The sequence below is a fragment of the Lepidochelys kempii genome, chromosome 15 (genome assembly GCF_965140285.1).
Source record: "Lepidochelys kempii isolate rLepKem1 chromosome 15, rLepKem1.hap1, whole genome shotgun sequence".
NCBI classification, from domain to species: domain Eukaryota; kingdom Metazoa; phylum Chordata; order Testudines; family Cheloniidae; genus Lepidochelys; species Lepidochelys kempii.
In genome coordinates this window covers 12,473,621-12,486,409 of record NC_136394.1, presented here as the reverse complement: position 1 = coordinate 12,486,409, position 12,789 = coordinate 12,473,621, and positions in this window count along the sequence as shown.

The following is a 12,789-nucleotide window of genomic DNA, read 5'->3' as shown; positions in this document are numbered from 1 at the left end:
TCTCCTCCCCTCCCCTCCTGCTTCCGACCCCGCAAACACCCCCTACTTCGCCCCCCGCATGCCCAAAGATAACAATGCCCCCGACCCAGCAAGCCGGAGCCCTTCCGAGGCAGCGTGGACAAAGGAGCGGAGGTGGGAGGGAGGGAAGGTGAATCTCACCCACCCCCGCTGCCCCGGGCGGGGGGCCGAGGACCTGGCGCAGCTGCGCTCGGCGGCAGGGATGTGCGGGGCAATGGAGAGCCCCGCCGCTCGGTCCTGGCTCCGCGTTGCGCGCTCCCTCCTCCCGGGCTATTGTGCTGCCCTCTGGCCGCGCACACTCCCAGGCCCCGCCGGGCACGGGCGGCAGGGCTGCGGCTTGTCCCTCGCCAGCTCCGTCGCTAGCCCATGGCTCCGGAGAGCCCGGCGCCCCTGCGAGTAGCCTCCCGGCGCCGCCGCCGCCGCTCCCGGCTGCCCATCTCGCCAGCCCAGGCTCTGGCGGCTGCTCTGTAAACCGCACTCGCAGCCGTTGCAGGAAGGGGAGGGGACGCTGCGATTGACAATCCAGGAGGGCCTCTTAAAGGGGAAGCGCTGTTTGACTGCGGGCGGAGGCTCAAACCTACCAGGGTCAGTCCCTGCGGGACAGGGGAAGGCTCCTAGGCCGGGAGAACCTTTCATTGTAGTAATACACCAGCAGCATTCCGCCTCGGGAGCTCAGCTGGGGCTGCCCCATGTGGCACATGCAAACAAACACACACACAACCTCATCCCCACAGATGCACACACCCGCAAACTTGCTCAGATATGGACACACACAGAGAAGCTGGTACTACTCACATCTACATTTGAGCACACACAAATATGTATACATTCATAGCTGTGTATCATGACCTACACATTCACCTGCGTGCTCAAACCTAGGAAGTATACATGCCCACACAGCTCCACATCCGCTCTTGTGCACACATATACACTCTTGTGCTCAGACCAGCACTCCAAATACCCACATATAACACACTCAGACCTGTAATAGACCTTCATAGGAACATGCTGACAGGCCAATATCCTTCACAAATTCAAAACATGATCTGTATAGGAATAAGGGCAAGGAGTTCCCAATACTCCACTAAATGATAAGCAGGACACTTGTGATGGATCTGCAAACTAGTGGCCAGAAACTAGCATGGTCTTCATGGATTAGTGGAATCCTGTTGCTAGACTCATGTTTTAGTTCTGCAAAATTACAAAAGCCAAAGCTCCCGGGTGGGATGCTCAATCCTCAACTCTGAAACAAGGATGGCCAGTAGCTAGAGTAGGAGTTTGGGAGCTGGATTCTATTCCTAGCTCTGCAACTGATTCATACATCCTTGGACAAGTCCCTTATCTTCTTGCTGTCTCAGTTTAACCATCTGTAATATGATGACAATATTTACTTGCATCACACCACTGAGTATTCTATTTTAACCAGGTACTTATGAATTCATCACTATCTAAGCATCTTACAAAATATACATAAATCCAACTGGACAGTCCTAGAATTCACTCTTCTCTCCCCTTTTTCATGAATAAGAGGGTTTTTTTAAAAAAATATATAATGTTAGATTTTGTTTAATGTTTGATACAAGGCTTGTTGCAGGACTGCTATATAGCTTTATATATGTGTGTATGTGTGTAAATACTTAAAAGATAAAGTAGCAGTAGAAGGGATCACGACTATGTAGAACAGTTCCTCCAGTTTGTAGGACCAACGAAACTTCTTATGACTTCTGCTGGTAGCTCTTTACATCAGCTTTTAATAAGGTTCCATAAAGTATCAGACAATTCATTATATTAAATTTGTTCACTAAATTAATTCAATTCATTAATATTTGTAAAGTGCTTTGAGGTCCTAGGAGAAAAAAACACTGCTGTCCACAAAGTTAGCTAAGATTAGCCTTTTATACTTCTGATGTTGTTCAATAGCCCACAAAACCTTTTCACGCATCAAAAATGCATTCTGCAACTGGCTAATAGTGCCTTCAGCTTTGCATTGTTCTTTCTTTTGCTGTTTATTGCAGAGCTTTTACTTTCCCCCTTCCTTCATAAAAATGCCTACCTCAACTAGTACCCAGGCTTCTAACACATATGGGACAGAGATTGATCAAGGGTTACGGATTCATTGACATTACATTTGAAAAAAAAATCCATATAATGACATTTATGTAAACAGCAGTTTTTATAAGGCCATATGCATAACATTATAAATTACTAATCAATAATTTATATGTTTAAATATACAGTTTGGATCTAACTTGTCATTTGAATTCACATGCTGATTTAAGATTACTCAAGTCTCAGTTTCCCTTGCTCTTTATTTCTCACAAAGATGTTGTGTGATAGCCTAAAGTGCATGGGAATCAGGCAGGTAAGGTTTCCATGCCCTTTCTCCCCTCTCCTGTGTATCCAACAGAGTGAGAAAACACAAGAATTCTGATGAGTATTGAAGCCAGAGGCTGAATTTCTGTATGACTCATTCAATTTTAATTAGTATTGGAATTAAACAACTCAGTCTCCATACCTATTGCGGTCTCTGTGTCTGCATCAGGAATTTGGAGGAGCATGAGAAGTAGCTGCTGGACTTCTGAGCAACCCCCAAACACTTTATTTACTCAGAATAGTACCATTCTAAAGACACACAAAACTTTGTAAAGGCAAAGTTATGATGGCAGGCATATAGCAGTGGTCTGAGTGCACATTACTTTTCAAGTACAAAACTGTTATGATTTTGTGGCTATGACTAGCAGTTAGAGCAGCCAGCATGCCCCCTCTAGTGGCACAGAAAATAAACTACAACATGGCTTCTCTACTTCAAGCAAGAACAACCATAACTGACCCTGAGGCACCCTCTTGTGGGCAAAAGCCAGTCACTTTTCCTAACAAACTGTAGCCCTCCCACAGCCGCAGCACTCTCTTCTCACCAAGGGCCTGATCCTGAAACAAAAATCAATGTGCGTTTAATATAAGTGAGACTGGGACCCTAACAGCAGAGTCCTTTTCAAGGAGTTTTTAAACGCAGTCTATCATTTGCCTGTGATCGATGAAAAATGTTTTCTAACAGTGTGTGACTTCTGCACAAGAGCTGGAAAGAGAGAGGACTCCCACTCAGGATCCTGCCAATGAATATTTCTGTATTTCCTGGAATGAGTCAAAGCCTGAGAGGAGACAGAATGGGAATAGACTTATTCACCTATCTCGAATGAACGTGTAGCACAGAAAGGAGAATAGCCTGCACTGGGTTGTGGTGCACATCTGAAATGGACTCTGATCTCAACCCACTAAAGGAATGAGCAGGGTGACTGAGATATTATTTTTCCCTCTTCTCTCATCCATCTATCCTCATGGTTTCTGTTCTGCCCAGGATGTTATTACACTCAGCTTTCCCTTATCTTTCCCATATCTGGCATGGGAGTAGTTGGGCAGACAGAATGGTGACCAGAACAATGTATTCTAACAGATGCATGTCAGTTATTAGTAATAAAGCACTGAATGGATATACAGCACATTACAAGAGGAAAACTGCACTCAAGTCAGTCCTCAAACAATTTATAATCTAAGAGCACAAATTAGCAGAAATCTGACACACAGCAGTAGCACCTCTCTCATGTGACTCACCAAGTGATCCATGTCACACTCACTCAAAGATTAAAGCCTCTTTCCTAACTTCCTACCCCAGAAAAGAGAAAGACATGAAGGCAAAGGACTATAATGTGGTTGTAGCCCCTCTGGGAAACTTGAAGTAAGTCCCATATTTGTTCCCTAGCTCCCAGACCTGCAGAGACTGGGAGTGTCATGAGGGCAGCACACTCAGCCCCTGCTTGAGGGAATGCCTCCAACAACTGCTCCTGATGAACTACCAGGAGGAGAGGTTAGTGTAGCAAGGACCCTGGGATGCAGGGGAGTAAGAACTGAAGGGATCCAGGGTTCTGAGAGGGACATGAAGAACCCTCCTGTTTGTAGGGCTAAAGAGAAATGAAGGAGAAAACTGATAAGACCTGGGATGAAGAAGATGAGGGGAGAAACAGGTGATGAAGAAGGTAAACAAAGAGCTAGAAAAAGTAGGAAGCACTGCCTGCAGAAAAGCCAGTGAGATTCTGACCCTGCAGTTCTCATGCAAGAGACAACTGATGATTATACTGGGAACAATGCACCTGTAGGGACAGCAGGCTTGAATCTTGTAGGTGCTGAGAAATAACAGGAGAGATGTGAATCACATGACCTACTGGCAATAAGAAAACTGACCTTCATATATTCACTCACATGGCAAAACTGATACTAAAAAATAAAATCAATTGCTCTTCTAACAGCTCCTGGCCTTAACCTGAAAGCCCACAACAATATCACTTGCCACAGGGCTGTTTGCTAAATGGCCTGTGATCAACTATCTACTGCTTTGACTAAAAGACATACATACTCATTGTTTAAAACAGGCAATCAGCGCGTTAAGTTCAATTTATTGAGAAAAAAAGAAGCATCACATTTGTATTTGTTCTGAGAAAAATTACTACACCAGCACCTTAGCTTTGTCTTCAGATGGCCCCCAATCACCACCCTTCTCCACACTCTCTGCAACAAAAATCCCCAAAGGAGACAGGCATTGTTGCCAAATGTACTGTGGGGGATTCACCAGCTAGTTCCAGAGTTAATATATCTAGGAATGCTACAGACAGCCACATTCAGAACTGATACAGTTGTCCTCTTTCCTGACATATTACTCACTATATAAAAGCCTTCTTCAAAGCAACTAGGCTTTTTGTTAGAATTAAACACACACAACTAAAATCTAGGCCAGAGACATGAACATCTGCCCAAGAAATTACAAATGAACAGTGGTGTTTACTTTTCAGAGAGTTGGAACCCTTTCCTTGTGTTCCCCTGTCTAAGTAATTCATCAATAGTAACATGATCAGAGTTTCATTTTTACAGAATCAATTATTAATAGTGGGCTCTGTGCTCTGGAAATCTCAATGGGGTTTTCAAGGCAGGCCTTGCAGCATCCATCAATGACTAGGATGGATTAGGCTCTTTCCGAAGGCTATTTATTGTCCTGCTGTTATAAGTGTGATTCTTGGAGGTAGAAGAGACATAAAATGGTAGTGACAACAAGTTACTGTGTCATTTCTGTTACTAGAAAACAAAAGGCAGTTTTCTTCCAAGTTCAGTATTTCCAATACATAGAAAAGGGAAGGGAGGAGCCCTCTGGAACCAAATCTCACTTTCCCTTGAGGCCAAGGTACTGTGTGGTTTTAAAGGACCCGTACTCTTCACAGACATAAGGTGGGAAAGCTGCCCATTTGATTTTCAGAGCAATATCATAGCATTGCTGAAGAGACTGTATCCACGAGTTTTTTGCACAAAAGTCTAACAATAATAAAAGCAACACTTGCAGGGCAATTTAAAAAATATTCTTCTTCCCAGCTTTGTCACTGACTCACTGTGTGACTGTGGGCAAGTCACTTAAGGCCTGATTTTAGAACCATTTTTAGAGGCGCAGTTTTCTGTCTATAACAAGTTATGCCCACACCTCAGCACCAACAGTGAATTGCCAGGACAAAGCATGACTGAACCCGGGATATAAAATTTTGGGGCCCAAATTATTTCAGGCACTATGCCCACAAAAATAGGGGCCTAGTTTGAAAATCAGGCCTGTTATCCTTGTGAGCTTCAGTTTACACCTCTGTAAAATGACGCTAATACTACTCACCTACAATATAGTACCTCAAAAGGGGGCTTACGTGACAATTCATTTATGCTTGCAAAGCATGTTGGTTGCTTCTGCTGAAAGACATCATATTATATACATATATGGTATCCTCCAGTACAGTAAGCCACCCCTTCTACTCACCCATCCAGTAGTGATTCAAACCCAGTAATCACAAAGAAGTTAGATATGCTGTCCACTGAATGGAATGAGCATGGTTTAAGGGAGCATCTATTCGTCATCCTCATGAAACAGTTTTGAGAGATAAACAACTACACAGAATATCATAAGGTCAAAACATTACATATTTGGATCGATAACTCTACACAGGCACACATATTCACCTCCTCCACCAAATGGTACACTCATTTTCTGTGCCAACAGGACTCGCATGGTTGCTAATGACAGCCTTGTCTGAAGAGGAAAGGAAGAGAGAAGTTGCTAAGAGAAGTTGCATACATACAATTCCATGAGACTGTTCTAATTTACGCTGTGAGCAAAACAGAAGATGGGAAATACAAAGGCAGCTTTAAGCCATATTTCTCCTCACTTTCCGCCCATCCCTATCTAAATGCAGGAATGGAATAACTGAGAATCAGGCCCATTGTGTCTGATTATTTTTTATATTATTAAGGTCTTTCTGTTATTTTCCTTGGTATGTTTTGAGGCATTGGGCTCCAATTAGATTGTTACATTCAGCACCCTGTTTACTGATGCATGTGTAGTGACTACATGATGGGGTTAATAATTAATAACTGTCCTAGGGTCTTCTGCTTTCTTTCCGTCCAAACCATTGTACTATGAGTATACTGTACATTATGGGAAACATTCTGCTCTCACTTATGCTGGTGTAAATTCAGAGTGATTCCATTGGCCCTAGGGCTTTGTGGACATCAAATTATTGGTGAACAAGATTTCTGGAATGGTGGACTGATGCCTTGGTTTGATTCTTGAGGGCGATTCGTTAATTGACTCAGAATGTTTATAGTAGTTTTTTATGGCTCTGAGTTTTCCTGGTTTCGTGTAGGTGAAAGTTTTACAATACATCTTTTATGTTTGGAGGAATACTGCCTATTAGGTACCTTAGGCTGAATGTTACAAATCAGTGAGAGATTGCCTTGTTTAAATTCCTTCTTCCTCTCTAAAATTTGTTCCAGTAAAGAAGAGTGTAAGAATAATGTAGTGTGTTCTATATGAAGTTTAAGTCCATTTCTTTATGTCAATGTATGACCATAGATATCAGCTAGTTCCTTTCAACATACTCTTGGGTGTTATTTCTTGATGTTTGCCTTGTACTTTTGCTGTATATGCTGAAGTTCAATAAGCAAAACCAATCTGATCAGAGATTTATAAACAATAATCATGCATGGTAAAAGCGGTCTCACAAATACTGATCCAGCAGGTATGTAATACAGTTATTTCTGACAATACTGTGCCATTTAAATCAGCAGGGACAACTAACAAGGTTTAAACAGGAGTCCCTACGGCACCAAGTCGGGGCTGCCCACACTGCAGAAAACTCTCCAGCACAGAGTTGCTTTACTCTATTTCCCAATGCCTCTGATTTTCATACAATCTGTTCCATGTTACATGGGTCTTGTTTTAACACATGATCATCCTAGCTCCTAAAGAATCAAACTTATAGGGGTAGGGCAGAAAGGTATTTAACTCTTGGAAAAACAGAGGAAACCAGGGAAAGTGCATGACCTGACAAGCTCACCAGGATGTGGCAATCATGTAGAGAGTGCTCGTTCTGCAACAGCCACTCAGTTAAGAGACCTGCACACAGCAAGCACGTTAGGGTTTCTGTATTGGAAAATTCTCACTCTCTCTTTCTATGTAGAAAGAGTGCAAGTACACATAAACACACACCATTTTGGTAAAAGTAATATGAAAATAAGGACAAAAATCCTTCCTTTTCAGTGTTGCTTCAATTCAGCTATGGAGCAAGCTGCTCCTAGCATCAAGGGACTGGAACACTTTTTCCAGCCAGGGTAGTCAAACCAATTATATGCCCAGCCACAATATAGCATCTAACCTTACCAGCTAACAGTTGTCTAGCATGGAGAGGGGTGACGAAGTTCATTACTTCGGCTGTAACATGCTTCAAAAAACCGTGTCCTATCTATATTATGAACAAAAAGAGACATTAGAATATGTCACTTATAATAGCTGTGACTGGTTAGACTTGTAGCGTAGACGGGATCTATGAAAAACAAGTGGAGGGGAAAGGGTATACCCACTTCCTCTTGCAATTACAGAATACATGGAATCGGATTCTCCTGTGCCTTGCACTTTCTGTTGCCATTCACACATGCACAAAGAGTGAAAAATTATAATATTCTGGTTATATATAAAGAGCTGGTACTATTTTACACAGATGCACATGCTTATATAAAGCATAAGGCCGAGAAGAATCAAGCCTTTGGAATGTTAAGCAGAGATGGAATTAAACTAGAAATTTCAGATCTGGACTTCCACAAAGTTTTGGAATATTTGGATCCTGGGTTCTGGTTTTGCCCACCTGAAATGTCAAAGGCAGAAACACAGTGACACTAGATCAATAAAAAAATCATTATCAGAATTTTGCTACAACCTCATAAACTTCCTTTCCTATCAGTGTTTATATGTTCTCCTTTACTATACCTATTACATAATTTCACAGCTTTCTCCATTCAATGGAATCTCCCTTTTTGATTTTTACCCTGAAGTTGTATCCATAGGACCAGATTCTGATGGCAGGAGGAAAGATCTGCCACCCATTCTACAGAGAAGTAAAGGGGAGCAGGATTAAGGTCTTCTTTCAGCAGACTTGATATGCTTTTAAAAAAATTATAAAAGCAAAATGTAAAAACTGTCTCAGACCCTAACTCATTAAACAGGAAAAGAACAATTACTTACTTGTAACTGTTGTTCTTAGAGATGTGGATGCAGAAATGTAGTCAATTCGGGGGTGAGGGTGGGTACGTGTGCGCGCTCAGCATGCTGGAGCCAGATATGTTTTCCGCAGCAATACCTGTTGAAGTGATGCACATTCCCTGCGCCTCCTTATGACCCCACCTGAGGCTATATAAGGGTGATGCTGTCCCCATCTACCTCAGCTCCTTTGTACCAGCCAGTGGCCTAAAATTCTGATACAGAGGAGATGACAGGTTGGTCATGGAATACACATCTGTACCCACATCTCTAAGAACAAACAGTTATAATACAGGTAAATAACTGTTCTTTCTTATTCGAGTGGATGCAGATGTGTATTCCCTTCAGGTGACTCACAAGCAGTATCATAGATGGCAGGGCTTGAACTCTATTTGAACAGTGACCTTGCCAAAGTTTGCATCTTCCCTTGAAGCTCTTGCGATCGCATAGTGACAAGTGAATGTATGTATGTATGTATGAATGTATGCATGCACATATATATGTAGGACCAGGCAGCAGCCTTCTGAGTGTCCAGAAAAGGTATATCATTGAGAGAAGCTACAGACATCACTTAAGCTTTGAGTTGGACAAAGAGACGTTAAGGAGGTGGAATACTAGCCATATCATAAACAGTGGTAATAGCAGTGATCCATCTACAGACTGTCTGGGTCAAGACCACTTGGCCCTTCATCCTATCCTCGTAAGAAACAAAATGTCAAGGAGAACATCTAAACAATTACCTCTGTCTATGAAAAAGGCCAATGGCCATCTTACATCCAAGGTATGTAAAACACCTTTCTTCCCAACTGACATGCAGGTTTGGAAAGAACACAGGACTTAGATATAGCGTCTTATTAAGGTGGAATGTTGACACTACTTTAGTTAAAAACTTTGGGTGAGCCATTTTGTCCTTAAAAAGTGAGTGTACGGAGGGCCTACCACTAATACTTGCAGCTTGCCAGCTCTCCTCACAGATGTGATGGCGATAAGGAAGGCCATCTTGCAGGACAAATGTGCCCAGGAGCAAATAGCCAAATTCTTCCCATGAGAGTGGCTAACATTGTGTTCAGGTGAACTGATGCTTTTACAGGTGGAAACAGACAAGTCATTTACTTGAGAAACTTTGTAGCCATAGGATTGGAAAACACTATTCTCCCCTGAGTGGCAGAAATAGCTGCCAGGTGAACCTTCACTGAACTTAAGAAAGGGCCAGAACATTTGTCCTGGACACTCATCCTTATTGACTGAATCCCTTGAGCAGAAGTCAAAAGTGAAGAACACTTCCACTTAGCTAAATAGGTGGATCTAGGTGATTGTTTCCTTCTGTTACGTAAACTCTCCTGGAACGTGATGAAGCCTCTCTTCCTGGGGGTATGTGCATATCCCTTGGGCCCCCATGAACCACCCAGGTGAGCATCCCAGCCTAATGTAGAAGTGTCAATTATAATTGTCCTAGTTGGAAGGGGACAAGAAAAGGGATTCCCCACACATACAATGTCCTGGTCCATTCACTACTCCACAGAGTGTAAGACTACAAGAGAAACTTGGACTAACTTTTCCAGATGCCTGCTTGGTTGGTAAATCAACTTTAGCCGTGTTTGTATGTAAAGGATGAAAATGCAGTCTGGAATGCATGGTCACGTACATACATGGAGCCATGTGACGTACCAATGTGTGACATGCTCTGGCCATACTGGACAGGTGAGACCTGAGGGACACACAAAGATTGTAAATGGTCAGAAACCTCTCAAGAAAAAAAGGCCCTCGCTACCATAGAGTCAAGCAAAGCCCCAATGAATGTCAGCCTCTTCCTGGGCACTAATGTGGACTTCTCTTTGTTCTGCATGAGCCCTAGCCAGTTAAAGAGATGGAGAATGAATTGGAGCTGACTGAGGACTTCACAAAGTGATATGCCCTGGATGAGGCAATCATCTAGTAAGGGAAGATATGTATCCCAATCCTTCTCAAGAATGCTGACACTTCTGCTATGCATTTCATAAACACATGAGGAGCTGACAATAGGCCAAAGGGAAGAACTGTGTATTGATAGTGTCTCCTCACTACCATAAATCTGAGAAACTTCCTATGACTTGGTATCACTGTGATGTGGAAGCAAGCACTGCAAAGATTGAGGGCAGCAAACAAATTGTTCCAATCCTGAGGGGGAGGATAGATGTCAGGGAAACGATGTAGAATCTCATGTATTTAGTGAACTTGTTGAGACTGTAAAAGTTCAAAATGGGCCTTAAACAACACTTGGACTTGGGAATTAGAAAATGGCCAAATAAAACTCCTTTCCTTGAAACTGTATAGGAATTTCTTCCACAGCCCTTACAGCAAGCAGTATCTGGACCTTTTGAAGGAGCAGAGGCTTGTGAGTTGGGTCCCTGAAAACGGATGGGGAAGGGGGAATGGAAAGGAATTGGATTGACTATCCCAGTCTCAAGGTACTTAGTACCCACTTGTCTGTCATTATCCAGAAAGCAAGATAGTTTGCTCCCAAATGGAGAGACAATAGTGTGTGGATTGTGAATAATTAGGTTGCTGTCCTCATTGGAAAAGTGAAAAGGCAGATTTTGCTTGCAGATGTCTGAGAATGGGCTTGCTGGTTGGAGTCTGAGCTAGTGGACCTTCTTCTCTGAGGTCTATGCGTACTTTTCAGCATGTCATCTTGCCTAGTAGAAAGGATTTCTATAGTACTGCTAGGAGTACTGGGTATGCTGGGAGTTGTGTACGTCTTTTCTTGGACACTGGGACATAAACTCTTAAGAAGCAGAGGGTTGCTTAGAAGTCTTTTAAAATGAGTGCAATATTTCACCAATTTTATCTGAAAATAGAAAATGCCCAAAGGGAAGGTCTTCTATACTGTTGTATGTTGCAGGCTATCCCAGAGTTATATAGTCACGAAACTCTTCACATTATCATCATTGCCGAGGCCACAGTCTTTGAGGAACCATCTGCAACATCCAAGGCAGACTGAAGAGATGTCTTTGTGACCAGATGGCCCTCTGCCAAAAAGGCTTTGAACTCTTCCTTGGAGTCCTCGGAGAGTTTATCTGTAAATTTTGATAAGGCTCCCAGGTACGAAAATCATACTTAAGTAACAGCACCTGCCGATTAGCTATTTGCATTTGGAGAGATAACTTAGAATAAATCTTTCTGCCCCAGGCCATCATTCTTTTCAGTTCTCTTTCTTTGGGTGCTGACTTGAACCTTTCTTGCCTTGACTTCTCATTGGCAGCCAAAACTACCAGGGAATTTGGAGACAGATGAGAGTAAAAGACACTTGAACCCCTGGGCAAGCACACCATCGCATCTGTGAGTGCATTTGGCTGTGGAAGCCAGCAAAGCAGGTGTATTCCATAACACTTTCGCTGGCTCTAAAAGTGCCTCATTTACTGGGAGGGCTACCCTTCTTGAGATTGCAGCTTGAAGAATGTCCAATAGCTTGTAGGTATTCTCCTGTAAATAACTTGGAATATATACCAAGTGCAGAGGCCATTCTTCTAAGCACATCCTGACAGGATTAAAAATGCTCTGGGACTGGCAAGAGTGAGCCTGGGGAGGGAGAGGATAAATTGACCAGAGCTGAAGTAGCCTCCTGAGACAGAGCTCGTTCCTCCAACATGGCTCATCTTATTGAGCTGGTTGTTCAGAGGGGAGAGCTTCTAGTTGCTCTTCCAGTGCACAAGGCCCTGATGTGGATGGTTCCAGGGACTTTCTCCTAAAACAGGCTGAAGATCAAGATCTGGAGGATCTAGGAGCCATCCAAGCATTCTATATTGTCACAAGTGGGATGTGTGCAGTCTGACCTAGTGGTTGGAGAGCGAGTTAAGGAGGCAGGCAGGGTCAGGTTACCAGGAGATCAGAGTCAGGCAGTAGGAGCAGGTAGCACAAGGGAAGCAGTCCTAAGCAGGGAAAACCCAACTGCATGGACAACTTCCTCTTCCTGTGTTTTGTTTAAACACAAGCAGAGAAAAAAATCAGGACTCCCATTGTTCCACCTATCAGATCCCAGGACTGGAGTTCTCTGTTGGAATTCAGCTTCTGGTTCTGGCAACTGTTAGCAGGTCACTGGGTGGCAGGTCAGAACTTCCTGGTTCCTAAGAGTCCTGTAGACCAGGGTTTGAGATGTGCGACCCCTGACACATATAAGCCAA